We start from the raw sequence: 20,352 nt of genomic DNA on the forward strand, positions 1-20,352 counted from the left end.
AACCAGGTTTGTCAGATTGATACATCTGACTCTAGGATTAAGTACAAAATTAGAGTTTGTTATTCAGGTAAACTGGAAAAAACAAGTCCCCTTGTTGTGTTCAATCAGCATACAAAGACCATTGCATAGATATGCAATGCATACCAGAGTATGGTACAACTGTTATAAGTTGATGACTGCTTCATATCAACCATTTGTCAATAGTCAGTGGTAGTGGTTTCTTAACTCCTCTTTGGAGAATAAGACATTCCTAGGACAAAAGCAATGACCTCTGAAGGGTCACTGGCTTGCTAGACCTACACCAACACATTTCAAATCATTTCCATGATTTCTAAAGTGTTAGACCCTATAGTTGAACAACAGATTTCAGAGAGCCCACAGTGGATCTACAGAGTGCTTAAATTTAACAGTTAGTTCAACAGTGCATACCATGACAGATGTTATGGGGATGCATAGTATCTTTGAGAATACTTTATCATCTTTATGAATGCTATATAGATCTGTAAGAGCTAGAAGTTCTATTCTAGCTCCACAGAGGAGCTACAGGAATTTCCAACAGGAATTAAAGTCACTGGAGTAATGAATACAAATCCTTAGACTGGAAACCAGTCTGGAGATGCCTCAGTCCTGGAGGAACTTACACATACCAGGTTGGTCATCTTTAACCAGGTCAAGGAACTGTAATTCACCAGCCTCACAGTGGAGAGGGACACTTGCTCAGTCGAAGACCCGACATGACGCTAGGACCAAGAGTGACAGAACCTGCAGAAAGGGCCAGACGTACTGCGACACCTGCCAAGGTCTCCATTTCAAAGATAAATGATTGACTGCTTGACAAGTTAAGACCTCCATATAAGTGGTTTATGATGATGTTCTCTCATGCTTTTGTTCTGGATAGATACTTTGCTTTATGAAAGTTGGCTGTCACTGCCCTGGACTGCAAGTGCTGAACTGGAGTGAGACTTACTCAGTTAATTGCAGCCCAAACCCCAACCTAGAAAGCTGTGGGATCCTGCTCTGAGAAAGGTCTTGGGCCATCACCTAATAGGGGTGCCCTCAAGGAGGCCATGAAACGGTCAGAGGTTCAGTTATGTTGAGAATTGACATACCATGTAGTAACAGTAGAAGTCTCCAGTTCTTCTTAGGGAATCAGACTTGGAGGATGAAGTGTATGTAACAAACATTACCCATCCCTTTCCCAGAAGGAAACAAGTACTCAAGAGGCATTTGTTACTACAATGAACCCATTTTTAATTTAAGGTTAAGCCTTTTGAAACTCATCTCTGGAATGCCTTCTAACAATTAACTACTTCAGAGAATTGAACAAGGAATTACACCAAATTATAAAAAATGTAAGCCTCTTTTTGAGAGTTCGAGACAGGAGAATACAATCTATTCAGACTTAAAATCTGGGCATATAGTGAAAGCCAGTTATGCTAGCTCAGGGGTCGGCAACCTTTCAGAAGTGGTGTGCCGAGGCTTCATTTATTCACTCCGATTTAAGGTTTCGTGTGCAACTATTAAATTTTAACATTTTTTAGAAGGTCTTTTTCTATAAGTCTATAATATATAGCTAAACTATTGTTATATGTAAAGTAAATAAGCTTTTAAATGAAGCTTCTTAAACATTTTAAAATTAAATTAAAATGCAGAGCCCCCTGGACCGGTGGCCAGGACCCAGACAGTGTGAGTGCCACTGAAAAATCAGCTTGCGTGCTGCCCTTGGCGTGCTATAGGTTGCCTACCCCTGTGCTAGCTGTTGTCACTACTGCATCTCTAAAATACCGAGGACTGCTCTCCTTAAAAATCACTAAGGAAGTTAAAAACTTAAGCAGAAACATTTTGGTTGGGGGTTGCTAAGTTCTTCCCTGCTCCCCACTCACCCCGCAGCCCCTATGCCCTTGCCTGCCCTGCTCCTCCTCACCCTGCAGCCTCTGTGCCCCCTGCTCCCCACTCACCCTGCAGCCTCTGCACCCCCCCCGCCCCTGCAGCCTCCACACACACACACCCGCCTGCCCTGCTCCCCCCGCTCACCCGGCAGAGGGAGAAATGCAGGCTCCACGTGGAATTAAACACAGCCCCCACTGCTCTGTGGGAGAGGAGGAAGCGGGGGAGGGGGAGGGACTTTGGCTGCTAGAGGCCCTAGTGGCTGCGAGCGGCTTTCAATCAGGCCAGGCGTCCAATCAGCCGCGCCGCACAAGGGGAAGGGGGAAATCCCGGACATTTCTACTTGGATTAGAAATCCCCCCTGGACGGCCATTTAACACTGAAAAAGCTGGACATGTCTGGGGAAACCCGGACGGATGGTAACCCTATCACATCCATATGCCAAAAAGTGTCACACCAGTTGCCCCTTCATACATTTCAAGATGCCTTTTTCCCCCCCCTCTCTCCAATACTTTAAGTGAGGCCATAGCTGAGTGAGCCATTCCAGTCTTTTCAATTTCCCTGCAATGGGTCCTTGGTTGGAGATAAGTGATCCCAGATAATTTACTGCCTCCACAGCTTGTCTGTTAATCATGTCATCTTACATTCTGTTTATTAGCAGTTTTCAATTGCATTCAGGAAGATTTCATATTCCTCCCTGGTTTTTACACATGGACATTGTTGCACTGCATCATTGGGTTGTGGCAGAAAGTGTTGTGTCAATAACAGATCTGAGGTGAGTTGAGGGGTCCACTAATAGAAATCCCAGCTCCTTCCACTTTGCCAAACCTTCCAAGAGTTCTCATAATACATTCTGTGCATATATTAGAGAGGATCGGGGACAAAAATACATTCTTGTCTCACCCAGTGGGGGAGGGAGGGGGGGGAAAAAATCACTCACTGTCAGGCTGCATCTATTGTTGTCTGTACTGTGGTCTGTTGGTGGAGATTTGCAAGGAGTTCAATGAGATGCTCTGGAATCCCCATGACCATCAATATGGTCTAAAGACAGTCATGGAGGACAGTATCAAACACTTTGATTAGTCAATGAAGCACATGATCAGTGTGAGAATACACTCTGCATTCTGCAAATCATGTGATGGATATTTGCAATTATGTCATGTCCCTCGGCCCACACTGAAACCAGCTTGTTGTGGTAGTGGTTAGTCTTCTCTTTCCCTCCTGCCCCCACACAATCCTAGATTACATAGAGCAGAAGTTTGCTCATGTGCTATATCAGCGAGATGGTACAATAGTTACTGAACTGTTAGGTCTCCTTCTTTGGTAAGGACAGAAAGATTCTCTTCTGCCAGTCTCCTAGCAACGATGTAGGACTTGCAAGTTTTCCAAAGTAAGTACTGTATTTGCCAATCACTGAACAATTCTGCAGGCACATTTAGCCCTGGTGCTTTCCCAGGCTTCATTTTCAAACATGAAACATTTCCGCTCACAGGATTGATTGTTCCAGCTCTGTACTTTCTCATCCTGTGTGATGACCGGCTGTGGTGAGACATACAGATTGTTACAGTAGTTTCTCCACTTGTGTTCACTATCACCCTCAGTGAGAACTCTGCCATCACGCTATCATTCTGTTTGATAGAGGGGAAAACCTTTTGGTAAAAGGTCTGACCACCGAATGTGCATTTTATATTATTACTCTTTATAATTCTTAAGTTCCATACATTTTGCCCTTGTAATTCACTTTGCTTGTCTAATGTAACTTTGAATCTGTCTGCTCAGTTCCTTGTATTCCCCTCCTATGTTCTTCCATTTCCAGGCCACTCTTTCATTTTTCCACCAGCTCAAACACCTTCTCAGTTAACCAGGGCGTGGTCAAACACTGACTTCTTGGAATATGTGCTTTGGCATATAATAGCATAATAGTTTTTGTTCTATTCCAAAATTCATTGGGGGTTGTTTTCACCCATGCTGATCCCTCAAACCTGTTCTGGGCAGAAGTTATCCAGAATCAATGAAAATTGTATAAGTCTAAACTCAGTGGACTTGTCAAACATCCTAAGTTTTTAATTATGTTTGAAGCTAACAGCTTATTGTCTGACCCACTTCAGATTACATGCACTAAGGGAAATCTTTGTTCACTGGACATTCCATCTCCAGAATTGCTGTATTAAGAGTCAATTTGGTTGTGTCATACTATCAGGTGACCTCCACGGGTGCAGCATCTAGGATGTTGGTGAAGATGGTGTTTGTAATGAACAGTTGATTAGAGCAGCAGAATTCAGTGCAGTACAAAAATACAATACAGGTGTATTCCCTTATTTGGGAGCAGTGCAAACCGATAAGAGGGGAGGACAGTTTGATACTTTTGCTATATTAAGAATCACAGCTACTGACTTGCTCCTCTTCAGATGTTACATCAGAAATAGAAGGAGGATCTTTGAGCACGATGGAAGGAAGGAAGTGGGAATCTCAAAATATACAGTCATCACATAATCCCAACCTCAAATAGCCTCAGGCAAGACAGTCAAGCAAGATGTAGGGCATTTCCAAGAAGAGGACTGAGTGGGGAGAGAGATGGGGAGGTTACTGGTAAACCAGGGAAGTGTTTAGCCTTCCTGTACTGAATACAGAAGTGTAGCAACACTAATTTGTAATCAGTAAGGAAAGCAAAGTGAGCAAGACCCCCTCAGCAATGAGAATTTAAAGGAGGTATTGGTAGAACTTAACCAGTATCTCCTAAAAATGAATAGGAAGCTAATGACTCCTAAAACTGAATAAGCTATGTAATAAATCTCACCTTCAAAAGAATTTTCTAGCACACTTAAAAGGTGCCATGTGCTTCAGTAAAAAGGGTACATGTTGCAAACAGCTTGTGAACTCATTAAGCTTCCATTCTAGTTGGTTCTTTATCATCTTCTATTACTTGGCTTGATGAACAATATTTTGCAAATTGCTATTGCCAGAAAACTTGAAATATTAAGAGACTGCCATTTTTCTCATATCAGTATCTGTTAACCAAGAGTTTTTTACTAGCACTAGTAGGCTACCATAAGATGTACTAAAGCTGAATTCTAAGCAGTTCTGCACTTCTGAACTTGGTTTGCAAGTCTGATAGTTCCAGCACCTTCAAGGCTGATTTAAGTCAAATTGTTGCTTCATTATCAGATGTTAGGGTGAGTATGCAACACGCCTAGGAAAGAGTGAATACAATACATTTCTGTAGGTTCATATTTCAGTTCTGCATTAAAATACCTTTGCCTAGGAAGACTTAGCCTCTTAAATCAATACAAATATATTTATATTTTTTTTACAAGTCCCAAGTGATTTGTTTCAGCAAGATTTGACATTGCCAGGGTATTGTAACCTGACAATGCTAGATAAGTGCTACATTTCTTACTTATTACAGTGTCTGAGAATACTGGGTTAGGGCCATCTCACCACGTTAGATGACAAACTTGAAACAGAAAATGCATTGAGAATCTTATTGTGATAATAGGTTAAGTAGAAGCAAGGTTCTCCACTAGCTTACACTATTCTACATAACACCCATTTTTTTTTAAATTAATGCAACCCTTTGTTATAGGCAATGTCTGGCTGTATAAGCCTAAGATATGTACTTGCTAAGCTTTGTTTTGCTAACACATTAAAATGTGAGGCATTTGAAATAAGACTTTGAAGTAATATACAGAAAATAGCCAATATCTGTAAAGAGAAATGTTCCATATAGAATGGAAAAAATTGTTTAAACTAGTAGTTTGACTGTCAACTGTCACCTTAACTGACGTATACAAGGTACCAACATGTTTTGCTAAGGGTAAGTTAGTAGATGCTGACTTTCGTAGTGGATAAATCTCATTCTGGTATCTAACTATTGGGTTAAAAAAACATGGCATCTGTAGTAGGTGGTCATTAGCTTTTAAGCAGCAAACTAGAAAGAATCACTATGCAGTAATGTATAGTTGGTCCAGAAATATTTCACAGAGAATGTTGGCAGACCAAGTTGCACTTCAACAACTTGTAGTCAGAGCAAGCTTGATAAATCCTAGATAAGCTGCTTTGCTGTTACAGTTCACAGCACTACATTCTATGGGAATACAGAACAAGTTTGACTAACTTAGTATATCTATGTACCTCTTGATCTAGACTGTTGGGTAGAGCTTTAATGCTGTAGGTGCTGTGAAGCAGGAGACTAAAAGACTATTCCTTGAATTTCATAAGTTTGTGAAATTCAAGACACCATCCCCCATTGAAAATAAGTGCACAAAGTCCCTCTGGTGAAAGGCTAAACGTGTGTGTGTGTGTGTGTGTTATGAAAATGAGCAATGCAAACTTATTTATATTTAAATCATTAGAACAACCAAAGATCAGAATTTAATAATGAATTCTTCACAGTTTGCGATTGTGGGTTAAAGGGTTAGCTAAAAAGTTTATGCCAGAGTTATAGGATTTAAAATAGAAGCCAGCAGAAATTTGATTTATTTCACTTATCTGCATCTTTTAAAGAAATAATGTGATCTGAAATCTAATTATGCATAAAGCTCACCTATGTAAATGCACATTAGAGGGAGAATCAGGGGAAGTGCACTATCGCTGCTCCCTATTGTCTCAACCCATCTATGGCATCTTGGAAGGGATGTACTGCTATAAGCCACAGAATTTTAGTTACAGCAGTACAACCATCCTGTTGATAGACTGGTGTAAACAATCTTACACAGTATAGCTTATTCTCATACAGGAAGGGGATGAAACTATACTGTGAGAACATTTATATCACAACTGCATCAAAATTAGGGGTTATGCCAAGTATAACTCCCAACTATAAAGATACAGCTTCAATTGAAGTTCTACTGATACCAAAAAACCCATTTAGATCAGACTTTAACTTAGATTATAACCAATTGGATAGGGGCTGTACTTTACTATGTTTGCATAGTGCCTAGAACAAAGGAGCCCCAACCCTGACAGGAAAAATCCAGGTATGCAAATAGATACCATGCATCACCTTATTCTTTAGGTTTCAGTTAGCTCCTCATTGAGATAAGTGAAGCTGTTCAGACATCTCAGATCTATTGCAGGCTGTTTGCATACTGAAAACTTCTTAGAAAGTGACAGTGCCATGACTTATCTTCATAACCAAGAGGCCATGGAGGGTTTTAAAAAAAGAAAAAAAATACAGATTTTTACCACTATGCAACAAGGATCCTTTATTCCTTGATTATGACACTAATTACATGATCCCACTATAATTTCTGCAGGGCACTTCATTTGTTGCACAAACTGGATGGTGCATATTGAAAAAAAGGAGGGTCCTAGCAGCCTGAGCCAGAATGTCTACACTGCAATTAAACAGCCCTGCAGCCAGAGCCAGCTGACAGGGGACAGCTGTAGGTATCGAATTGCAATGTAACATACCCCAAGAGTCTTGGAAATGTGAAGCAAGTTAACTGTTGCAATGACATCTGTCTAGTTGCAGAACTTGAAACAATAGCTTTGAGAGGTGTCATGCACTGCATGTTAAGCATTGTCTCCGTGAGTGCTAACTCAGATGCCCAACATTGTTACTGCTCAATGCAGGTAAGAAAGGAGGATCATATTTTGAAGATCAGTACAGTACAATGTGAGCAACAACTAATCTAAGCATCACTAGGGAGTGGACTTGACAGAGTACTGCCACCTCCACAACAAGAAGGAATCAAGACCAAAGAGCCTAACAAAGCATCTTCCCAAGGGGAAGCCAGTTCAAGAAGCCCATTGGATCATGTAAAGCCTCTAAGGATGTGTCCACACTGAAAAAAACAAACAAACAAACAAAAAAACCACTGCGGCAGAGAGTCTCAGAGCTGGAGTTAACAGTCTCAGGCTCGCACAGTGGGGGTAAAAATAGCAATGTAGGTGTTCCTAGGCTTTGAGACCCTCCCTCACTGCCAGGCTCCAGCACGATTGGTAATGCCTACACTGCTAGTTTTAGTCCCGCAGCATGTGCCAAAGAAAACTGACCCAGGCTCAGACTTGCTGCTGCGTTGGGTTTTTCTGCACAGCAGAGACATGTCCAGGAGAAAGCTAAGGACAATGAGCCAAGTACAGCCCATGGATCAAGTCACATGCTTCCCTACAAGGATGCTGAGCCCAGAGAACATGTACCAGATTGCAAACATCTGCACAATCTATTGTGAGCAGAGTTTAGAAATCCACCATCCCCTTCTCCCCCCGCACCACACCAATCAAATCTGATGCTTGTTGAAGGCTAGTGATAAAAAAAAGTGTTCTGAGTTTTATGAAGTTTATTTACGAGTACTGCTGTTAGACATCTGCATCTGACAGGAAGTGCAGAGATTATAGGACACTTTTTGGGAACAGGAATTTTTTGGTTTGATTGTATCAGGCCTCATTTATTCTTTATGGAGCATTGCTCAGCACAGCTGCAAGAATGATTTCTTCTCTTTAACTACAGCAGCAGGTGCTTCAGGAACACATTAAGCAGAGGTTCTGAAGTGAAGCAGAGAAAGTATCTTGAGGGAGAATAGTGCGTTTCCTTTACTCTAATGAAGTTCTTCTTTCCTGGCTGGTAGAAGTCAAAAGAGCTTTCTTCCACAATTACGCAACAGCCCCCCTCAGGTCACTGGCTACATCTACGTGGCAAGTAGAATATGTGATTGTAGCATGTTTAGGCATATCTATGCTAGTTTTAATCTAGCTAGAATTGACAATAGTAGCAGACATGTGGTAACACAATCTAGCTGCATCAGTACAAGCCTGCCAGGGAAGCTGGAGACATACTGAGGTGGCTAGCCAGTACTGCCATATCTACCTCTATTACCTGCACTAGCCAGATTAAAACTAGCCTGAGTATGCCTATCTCCCTACAATCACACCTTCATTTGCACTGTAGATGCACCCTTTGGTAACTGACAGACAGCAAGAAAGGAAGCCCTATTAAAATAAATTCTGGGCGATCAGGCTAAGCACAGGCAGAGCATGCCTGTGACAAATTGAAGCGCCTTAAAACCATTCCTCCAGAGGCTAAATTTAACAGCTAGAGGCTGGTTTACAGGAAAAAAGGCAAAGAACGCACTTAAGAACATTAAGCCCAGCAGCTGGGTGTAAGCAAGCTGGTTATAAATAAGAATAGGGGGCAGAAGTGGAAAAAAGCCCGTTACTTCTAATTCACCTGTGCACCAAACCAGGGTTACTGGGATTAAGTTGAGAGTAGTGTTAGGCTCCAGGTTACGGTTGCCTTAAAGTCCTATTCTCAGAATCATTTCCCATGGTTGCCCCATGAATTAGTAACAATTCAAGTTGCAAGACTGGATTTGTAAAATTACTTAAACAAAAAGTTTCTGGAAAGTATTTATGCAACAGTAAAGAGATTAGAGACATGATCAGATTGACAGACTCTCCTTTAGTTACCAGTATTCATTATAGCCACTACAATACAGTACTGTACATATGACAGCCAGAATTACATGTTAGTTTATATGGATAGAGTTTTAAAGCTGACAAACTAAAGAGCCACCATTTGATTCTTGTTGCACTATAAGTATTTTCTATCTCCTATTCAGTCTGAAGTGATGTTTTATTTGAAAACTGACACTGATTTGCTGACAAGGTATTGTTCTTAAAACATGCAAATTATAACACTGAAATCAGAAAATATGAACCAGTTTTGAAGCCAGTGCTGAGATGTACCACTTTCTTGATGCACTGTTTAGTGCCAACATAGTTTGAGACAATTTTACCTCCTTTCCCCCTTCCCTGCACAAATGTGTTTTATGGAGGGCACCAGTTACAGCTACCTTCCCTCTATAAACCTGATCTTCAATATTGTAATAATCTCCCCCAAATGTTTAACAGATTATGGTTCCTCATGCTGAGATTGAGCAAATCCAAGTGCCTCTAATAGTTCTTTAGTATGTAGGAAGAGCCAGCTAAGTTCCTCCCCAGCTCCACATCACTTCTCACCTTAGACTCACCTAGACCAGTCTACTCACTAGCCTCCAATGTACAACCTTAACTGACCATGAGTCATCTACCATCCGCAGACAGTTTTCCATAAACTATTTTGTTTACCCAGTTATCAGAGCCAGCTCCGGGCACCAGCTTAACAAGCAGGTGCTTGGGGTGGCCAATGGAGAGGGGCAGCACCTGCGGCAATTTGGGGGCAGCAGGTCCCTCACTCCCTCTAGGAGCGAAGGACCTGCCGCTGAACTGCCGCCGCTGATTGCGGCTTTTTTTTGCGCTTGGGGTGGCAGAAATGCTGGAGCTGGCCCTGCCAGTTAGTCATGTTGTGAAATTCCAGCAACAAGACCATACTGCATTACTCCCCCTCTGGCACAATCCAAGAATGGTCGTTAACTTCAATTGTTCTCTGCCATAAGCTACTCTTGCCTCCCAACACAATCACCCCTTCCATAAACCCCATCAGCATGCATGTGGGCATATGGTCAGTTAAGGCTCAGCATCTTCTGGAGAATGATGCAAGTTTGCATGTTGTAACATGTGAGTGTAGGCCAGTTTGAAACTTTTGTACTGGAGAGAAAAAAGCGTTCAAAACTGGGTTGTGGTAGGGGATTAGGATACGTGGTGAGGCAGAGCAGAGATCCACATTAAAGTACTTCCTGTGGTTTTCCCAAAAGAGGTTCGGAATAAAGCTTCTTTTCAGGCTGTTTCTCCCTTCCTGATGCCATGGGAAAGAAAAGGGATTGGTGAGAAAACATGTGGTATAAACTCATTTCAAGAAATGCCCCACCACCGAATGGAGTCCCCACTGTATAGCTGTTTAGTGCACTATGGAGCCAAGACAACAATGCTGTCCTAACTAAGGGTGATCAGATTACAATCAGTTTAATAAGCTGCAGATCAGTAATAATCCACCACACCACCCCTACATGACTAGAGGGTTGTGAAAGGTAACTCTGGTAAATTAATTCAGCTCAAATGAACTTTTAGACAGTCTTCACAAAGAAATTGCATAAATACAAGTGAGGAGCTATACTATTGGGCAGAGACGTTAACCCAATTTCTTACATTTTCACTACCATCCCAATGGCTGTGAGAAGTCTTTTGGGGATAGCCAAATACCAAAGGATTTTTGATGTGCTTCTCTTGTACTTTTGTACAAATGAGGTAGCCCTAGGTGACGAACTGACAGTGGGATCCAGTTCTGTTCCAGTGTATATTGATTAAAACAAACCTTCTGCATTACCCTTTCAGTTAGTTTAAAAAAATTTAAAATTAAAAACCCCACTACACACCTTCAAGGTAAACTAAATCCAATTTCCACCCTATGCTCTCTCTAGTGGTAGAGCATTCCAAGTGGCTGTACAGTAAGACTGACCCTTCAAAACTATGGCATCTCGTTTTACTAGTCAGAGTTCTATAGTGGTGGGTTAGATGGCAACTTATTTGAAGGTTTGTTTATACAGCTGTATATTTAAATCCTGAATTGAGTTTGAGAGATGGGAAGCTTGTCAGGCAGCGTGTCATTAATAATATCAGATATTGATAGTTATATCTAAAGTTGAATTTCAGATCATTCTGAGGCCTATTTGTCCATGGGAATCCAATTCTCGGAACTGGTCTCCTTGAGAACAAGTCTGTTCCAGATTTACTCGTGTTTTAATTGCCCTGCTTAGTTTAGTCTAGTTGTATTCCTGAAGACTAGGTGCTGTTAGGCTGCTTTTATCCATAGGCTTACCTCAGGTAACCCACTCATAGGTTTGTCATGAGTTATACGCGAGTTGGTTTAGATATAACTCAGGATCTGGCAAACTATGTGGGTATGTCTGGGATGATTTATCCCACAGACTTTTTGAAAGTGTTTTTGAACAAAAATTCTAGTTTTAAAGCTTTAAAAATGAAGCTATAGCATCAATGAAGCTGTAAATAGTGTTTACAAGGTTGAAGCAAAGTACCACGCTTCTACGGGTTTGAAATAATTTTTAGTTTTGACACTTTCATGGACCCAAGTTGAGCAGAAAGACAGACCAGTACATTGCTTCAGAACCTGGCACATCAAAAGACTGTCAGTCAAACAGTTAATACTAATCAAATTTTGGAACAGGAAACTCGTGTTTGCGAATAGCTTGTGGTGTAAATTATCTGATTCACAAAGAACAAAAAACAAGTTTACCATATCGGTCTAAACTTCTCTGAATATCATATTAGAATACATGATGTTCAGAGAAGTTTAGAGGGCAGACAGGTACATAGCTTTAGAAAAAGCTAATGCTGTGTGCATTAGCCCTTCAGATACTTTTTTAATAAATAATTCAAGGTAAACAAAATTCAATTTCCACCCTATGCTCTCTAGAGCAGTGGTTCCCAAACTTTAACAACCTATGAACCCCTTTCGCTAAAATGTCAAGTCTCACAAACTACCTCCTAAAAATGAATATTTCCAGGGATTTTCTCCTTTACCCAAGTATAAGCTATAAAAGCAGTGATCTTGGAAATATAAAATTTGTTTTTATGACACGCTTATTACACACTATTAATTTTTATCATTACAGTATTTTTATTATGAAAACAGAAACTCTTCCAAGATCTCACTTTCATAACTTGGATCACTTTGAATAAGTCTGTTATAAGACAAGGCTCCTATGTTTCATCAAGGAGTATCAGATCTGAAACAGCATGAAGGTATTTAAGAAGCCAACTCCAAGAGTTTCTCCTACACAAGTATTCAGGTCTTGAGCAGTCCAGGAAAACAATGCACATTACAAAGCTTAAACTTGGTCATAATAATTTTAAAAATACTAGCTGCCTATTTAATTTTAAAAATAGCAAAAAATATCCACCACTCTTTCCATTTCTTATAATGAGCCTTGAAGTTTAAATCTCAGTGTGATAGATATGCTTCCTTTGATCTGCTTAGCTCTTGGAAGTCCAGGGGCACCGTGTTGCTGGCCCTGTGCTGCCCAGGATCCCTAGGGACATCTGCCATTAGGGAATTTTTTCCTTGGGAATCTCCCTGTAACATTTCACAAATCCCCGGGGTTCATAAACCCCAGTTTTGGAGCCACTGCTCTTAAAAAAAACCCAACACAGCTATGTACCTGTCTGGCTTCTATCAAATTAGAATATATGATGTTCAGAGAAGTTTAGACAGATATGGTAAACTTGTTTTTTTGTTCTGTTTGTTAAATCAAAGTCATCAGATAATTTAGACCACAAGCTACTTGCAAACATGAGTTTACTAATCAAATTTTGGAACAGGATTCTACTGTTCATGACTGACAGTCTTTTGATGTGGCAAGTTCTGAAGCTTTTTTTTATTTTTATTAAATAAACAGTTAACTTCCTATTTGCAAGCTAGAGACCAATAGATTCAAGTAGTCCAATAGACTTTGCATTGTTCACTTGAGCCCCCAATGAATAGGTATGTTAAAAGATGTGCAACTCTGTTGCTGTCTGCTTCAGACCAAGTAGAAACATTAATTAAACCTTGAACAATATCTTCTTTTGGCCAGACATACATGCATCACATGGACCATATTCACAGCAAGCGCTTTCTGCAAGATAAGTGAATATCTAGTTCTACTCCAAGCTCTTTTAAGGATTATGGGGTACACATTCCCCCTATCTCTTTTCCTTCCATGTACCATTCAGGTGCATCATTTCTGGCTTGCTCCATTAGTCACAACACAACAGATATGGCCAGAAAACAGTACTGTAGAGTAGGGTTACCATACGTCCGGTTTTTCCACGGACATGTCCGGCTTTTTTGTAATCAAACCCCCGTCCAGGGGGAATTGCCAAAAAGCCGAACATGTCCAGGAAAAATACCGGCCGGGCACTTCCCCTCCCGGGCTCCAGCTCCTCTGGCAGCACAGGGTCCGGAGGCAAGGGAGCTGCCTGAAGCTGGTAGCACTCGGGCAGCTCGGCTCTTAAACAGAGCCGAAGAGTCAGGGGAGAAGCACAGCAGCCACGGGAGGGGAAGTGCCCGGCTGGGGGCGCAGGGTCCGGAGGCATGGGGGCTGCCCGAAGCCTGAGCGCTACCAGCTTCACGGTTTGCCGGGCAGCCTCCAGACCCTGCGCCCCCAGCTGGGCGCTTCCCCTCCCGGGCTCCAGCTGCGCTGGGGAAGCACCGGCCGGGGGCGCAGAGTCTGGGGGCTGCCCGGCAAACCGTGAAGCCGGTAGCGCTCGGGCAGCCCTTTTCGCGTGGCTGGGAGGGGGAAGATGCGGGGCACTCAGGTGAGGGGGCGGAGTTAGGGTGGGGACTTTGGGGAAGGGGCGGGGAATGGCCGGAGCTAGGAGTGGGAAAGGGGCAGAGCCAGGGCCTGTGGAGTGTCCTCTTTTTTAAAAATGGTAACCGTACTGTAGAATGTACTGTGGCAATTCAGGCCTTGGCTACACTTGCGAGTTACAGCACAATAAGGGAGCCCAGGTGCACTAGCTCACTACCCGTCCACGCTGGCAAGGCACGTAGAACGCTCCTGGTACTCCACCTCAGCAAGTGGAACAAGGTTTTCTGCGCCCTCGCTGGAGCGCCATAGTGCCAGTGTGGACACTTGTCTGTTAATGCACTCTGATCGGCCTCCAGAAGTGTCCCACAATCTGTTCTAGCCTGGGAATTTTGAAAAATCCCTTAGTGTTTGCTCAGCCAGGCGTGGAGTGCTATCAGTGAATCTTTCCAGGTGACCATGCCTCCACGCACCAGGTGAGCCTCAGTATGGAGCAATGGCGAGGTGCTGGACCTCAGCATTTGGGGGGAGGAAGCTATCCAGTCCCAGCTGCGCTCCAGCCATAGGAATTATGATACCTTTGGGCAGATATCAAGGGACATGATGGAAACTGGCCATTACCAGGATGCACTGCAGTGCAGGATTAGAGTGAAGGATCTGCGGAACACCTATCACAAAGCCTGCGAGGCAAACTGCTGCTCCGGTGCTGCCCTACGACCTGCCATTTCTACAAAGAGCTAGACATGATACTGGGGGAGTTGGAGGGGGGGGAGAAAGGGGCACGACTCCACCTCCATGGACACTTCTGAGCCCAGTGCAACAAGGCAGGAGGAGGAGCAGCGGCAAAGCAGGAGCGAGGGTGCTGAGGCGGAGGAAGACACCCCGGAATCCCTAGATGCATGCAGCCAGGAGCTGTTCTAAAGCCAGGAGGAAGGTAGCCAGTTGCGGCATATGTTCCAGAAGGCTTATAAAGGAAGCTGATAACTAACAGCTGGAAGTCTCCAAAGTAGGCAAATGTTGTAAGGAAGAAATGAAGGAAGATGTCAATGCACTGCAGTAGATCATTTTGGGAAGAAGAGTCACATTAAGATTTATAGTGAACAGCAGCAAGAAGGTGGGTGAAGAAAGTTCCAGAAAGATTGAATTCAGGCTTTCAACATAATGAAGAAATAAGGGATGAGAGATCTGAAAACTGAACTAAAACAAGCAAGGCTTAGAGGTACAGAGATAGTGAAAAGAGGAATAATGCTATAGGTCTTTGCTTGGGCAGTAGTATTTAGAGACCTGAATTTTAGTGTTGCTAAGATGTCAGAGAAGTGAGTGACAGGATCAAGAATCGAGTGATACATACATAGCAAAGTCAGTCATGGCATGTGGTTCGAACAGATTGGCACCATACTTTTTCCAGTTCCTTCAATCTTACTGCTGAAGTTGAGAAGCCACACAACTGAGTGCAGTAGCTTTAGCTGCATCAAGAGTAAACTCCTATCTCATGCAGACAGATTCTCATATGAAATTTGAAAGATGCGGCCACTTGCTCTTGTTCACAAACACCTAGGCGCTTGATGGTGATGACTAACCAAGGGTGCACTGGGAGTAGCAAATCTTCTTTGCCAAGGTACTCAGTTTTACTCACTAGTAATTAAAGGCATTTACCAAGAACAGGTTAAAGCAGCTGAATTATGAACTACTACAGGCCACAAAAGGGCACGAGGGGAACCGAATGCTCCAAGATGCCTTGGAAGATAAAAGGGGCTCAAACTTTAATTATGCTCATGTGCAGCTCAGACTCAGTTTTGGTGCAAGTGAAGACAAGGCAGAAAGTGGCATATCCATCGCCTAGCCTTCCGCTAAGTCTTTTTTATGGGAAATAAAGTGGAACATAGTTAAGTTTTAACTATACCAGACTTATGGAAGTATTAATGGGTTAAAAGAATTTCAGACAAAAACCATTATGACTGCAAGTTAGCAGTAGATCAGGGACTCATTTTGAACCTGTCCAGCTGTTCAGTTTAACACCCAGAGGTCTCTTATTGTATTAGAATGAAGCCATTTAACAAGAATTGGGTTAGTCAGAGCCACCATCAATATTTAAAGGACATGCTTGAGAACCAATTGTAGTCTTTAAATTCCCTCTGAATTTAAAGTAGTTGCTACTGAGGAAAAAAGTTAGTAGTCTGTTACTACTGGGTGATTCATTAAGAAATGTCTTTCCATCCTTATTCTTAAGGATGTTTTAATCATTTCTGGAAAGTCCACGTATGAGCATTAACATTCTTTGTGCTGAACTGCCTGATAGCTTAGTAGTTTCGCTGCCTTCAAGAATACTAAAAGCCTTCCAAGACAGGAGAGTGATGTTTATTCTTGGAAAGTCATCTAGCCTGTTGAGTAGCTTGAAGTTTCCTCTTACTCGCTGCCATTGCTCAAAGCATGTTTAGGATGTGGCATTCTTAGGGTTGAGAAAGCAGCCCAGACAGACAAGTTGAGGGGTTAAACACACAGGAAGAATATCATAATAGACTATTAGGGTTGGAAGAAAGACCTCAGGAAGTCATCTAGTCCAGCCTCCTGCCCAAAGCAGGACCAACTCCAACTAAATCCCAGCCAGTGCTGTCTCGAGCCTGGCCTTAAAAACCTCTAAGAATGGAGATTCCACCACCTCCCTAGGTAACCCATTCCAGTGCTTCACCACCCTCCGAGGGAAATAGTTTCCTAATATCCAACCTAGTCATCCTCCACTGCAACTTGAGACCATCGCTCCTTATTCTGTCATCTGCCACCACTGAGAACAGCCTAGTTCCATCCTCTTTGGAACCTGCCTTCAGGTAGTTGAAGGCTGCTATCAAATCCTCTCCCTCTTCTCTTCTGCAGACAAAATAAGCCCAGTTCCCTCAGCCTCACTTCATAAGTCATGTGCCACAACCCCCCCAATAATTTGTTGCCCCCTCCTGCTGGACTCTTTCCAATTTGCCCACATCCTTTCTGTAGTGGGTGGCCCAAAACTGGACACAATGCTTCAGATGTGGCCTCACCAGTTCCGAATAGAGGGGAATAATCACTTCCTTCAATCTGCTGGCAATGCTCCTATTAATGCAGCCCAATATGCCGTTAGCCTTCTTAGCAAGAAGAGCACTCATATCCAGCTTCTCGTCCACTAATTCCCAGGTCCTTTTCTGCAGAACTGCTGCTTAGTCAGTCAGTCCCCAGCCTGTAGCAGTACATGGGATACTTCTGTCTTAAGTGCAGGACTCCACACTTGTCCTTGTTGAACCTCAGATTTCTTTTGGCCCAATCCTCCAATTTGTCTAGGTCATGCTGGACCCTATCCCCCAGCATATCTACCTTTCCCCCCAGCTTAGTGTCATCTGCGAACTTGCTGATGGTGCAATCCATCCCATCATCCAGATCATTAATGAAGACACTGAACAAAACTGGCCCCAGGACTGACCCCTGGGGCATTCCACTGGATACCGGCTGTCAACTAGAAATTGAGCCCTTAATCACTACCTGTTGAGCCCAACAATCTAGCCAGCTTTCTATCCACCTTACAGTCCATTCAGCCAATCCATACTACTTTAACTTGTTGAAAAGAATACTGTGGGAGACTGTATCAAAAGCTTTGCTAAAGTCAAGGTATATCATGTCTACCGCTTTTCCCATATCCACAGAGCCAGTTATCAGAGAAGGCAATCAGGTTGGTCAGGCATGACTTCCCCGTGGTGAATCCATGTTGACTGTTCCTGATCACCTTCCTCTCCAAGTGCTTCAAAATGGATTCCTCGATGACCTGCTCCACAATTTTTCCAGGGACTGAGGTGAGGCTGACCAGTTTGTAGTTCCCTGGGTTCTCCTTCTTCCCTTTAAGAGATGAGCACTGTATTTGCCTTTTTCCAATCGTCTGGGACCTTCCCCGATTGCCACGAGTTTTCAAAGATAATGGCTGATGTGACTGCAGAGCCACTAGCCATCACATCAGCCAATTCCCTCAGCACTGTCAGATGCATTGCCTCTGGCCCCATGGACTTGTGCATGTCCAGCTTTTCTAAAAAAGTCCTTAACCTGTTCTTTCACCACTGAGGGCAGGTCACCTCTTCCCTATACTGTGCTGCCCACTGCAGCAGTCTGGGAACTGACCTTGTCTGAAGACTGAGGCAAAAAAAGCATTGAGTACTTCAGCTTTTTCTACACTTGTCATAGGTTACTGCCCCCATTCAGTAGGGGTCCCACATTTTCCTTGACCACCTTGTTGCTAACATACCTGTAGAAAACCTTCTTGTTACCCTTCCCGTCCCTTGCTAGCTGCTACTTCAATTGTGCTTTGGTCTTCCTGACTACACCCCTGCATGCTCGAGCAATATTTTTATATTCCTAGTCATCTGTCCAAGTTTCTACTTCTTGTAAGCTTCTTTTTTGCATTTAAGCTCACTAAAGATTTCTCTGTTAAGCCAAGCTGGTTGCCTGCCATATTTGCTATTCTTTCTGCACATTGGAATGGTTTGTTCCTGCATCCTCAATAAGGCTTCTTTAAAATACAGCCAGCTTTCCTGGACTCCTTTCCCCCTCATATTCGCCTCCCAGGAGATCCTGCCTATCAGTTCCCCGAGGGAGTCAAAGTATGCAGTCTCTCTGCAGTCAAGAAGTGCTAGAAACAACTTTAAATTAAAAGCTCAGGGATTGCAGAAGTTGATAAACTTCCTCTGACCGAAGCCCCACTTCTAGGGAAGAAGCTTCCCATTGACAGATGTTGAATAAAATCAGTCAAGTCCTGCCATGACATGGATTTGTAAGAAAGGAACAAGAACATATAGTGGTCATTAAGTGTTCTCTATATACCAGAGTTTGCTGAACTTTTGAAAGCAGAGTCCCCTTCAACGAAGTGAAGCCACCTGCACACTCCCCTCCAGCCCCTTCAAACCTGTGTTCTGTAAACTGAGATGGACAGCCCTTTAATACTGCCTGTGCTCCCCACCTGGGAGCACTCCACACTTCACAAAATACTGCTGTGCACAAGTGATTAGTCTCTCCACTAGCCCCCTGCGGTCAGTGATGTGTCAGGGCCTTGCTCACACTTCAGCATTCAAAAAGCCCCATGCCTGGTCTAGCCCTAGGGCTGCTTGGTCAACACTAACAGTAGGAAGAATGAGGAATACTTATGGCACCTTAGAAACTAACATTTATTTGGGCATAAGCTTTTGTGGGCTAAAACCCACTTAATCGGATGCATGCAGTACACGCACACAACATGAAAAAAAGGTGTTGCCATACCAACTATAATGAGACTAATCAATTAAGGTGGGTTAGCAGGAGAAAAAAAAATCTTTAGTAATAATCAGAATGGCCCATTTCCAACAGTTGACAAGAAGCTGTGAGTAACAGTAGGGAAAAATTAGCATGGGGAAATAGTTTTTACTTTGTGTAATGACCCATCCACTCCCAGTCTTTATTCAAGCCTAACTTAATAGTGTCCAGTTTGCAAATTAATTCCAATTCTGCAGTTTCTCATTGAAGTCTGTTTTTGAAGTTTTTTTGCAACTTTTCATTTAAGAAGAAATATTACTTCATCTGATCAGCAACTCTATTATGCAGCATAGTGGTTTAGGGTTAGCTATTCAGAAGTTCCTCAAAATGTTTTGAAAGCTGCAGGTCACCTTTTTATCCACTCTGTTCTCAGAATCTGAAATATGACCCAAAACAAAGGATGGAGGTTATCCCATTTTACTGATGGGAACGACAGCACCAGATACAGGTTAAATGACTTTTCTAAGGCTGCACAGAAGAGTTGTGGCAGGGCAAGGAATTGAACCCTTGTCTCGTGTCCCAGTTCAGTGTTTTAGAAAGAAGGACCACATTTACCTTCCAAAGTCGTTCCATCCCACCACAGTGGTACTCTCAAGGCCAGACATCTTTATCCCCCTAGCCTACCTGCCTTACCCTCATTTAGAGAGATGAGAACTCCTGAACTGACATGTTGATGGAGATTGTATTCCACCTGCCCCCCCCCCCAGCAACCTCTACCTCAAACTCTGATGTCAGGCAGTGTACCCATTCCAACACACAGTGAGGAGGCAGCTTACAGGGGGACATTGGGCTGGAAAGGGTATTTGCTTAAGAGATTCATGCACAAAACTCCCTTTCCCAATACTAGAGTCTCTTCAGAGGTCCCAAAGAGACAGTCTACATTCATTTTGCCGCTGGCGCCCCCCATCAGCTCAGAGAGACATCTCCGTCTTCCATAAGACAGTTATGCTACTTGATTAAAAGATGCATGCACATCACTTAGCGT

At 42.9% G+C, this 20,352-nt stretch overlaps 1 protein-coding gene across 1 annotated transcript in view; it reads right to left on the reverse strand.

Annotated features, from left to right (window-relative positions):
* RAB32 (RAB32, member RAS oncogene family) overlaps positions 1-20,352 on the reverse strand; it is a 46,751-nt gene that overhangs the window by 9,726 nt on the left and 16,673 nt on the right. The window lies entirely within an intron of this gene.

The sequence above is a fragment of the Malaclemys terrapin genome, chromosome 3, assembly GCF_027887155.1.
Source record: "Malaclemys terrapin pileata isolate rMalTer1 chromosome 3, rMalTer1.hap1, whole genome shotgun sequence".
Classification (NCBI taxonomy): Eukaryota; Metazoa; Chordata; order Testudines; family Emydidae; genus Malaclemys; species Malaclemys terrapin.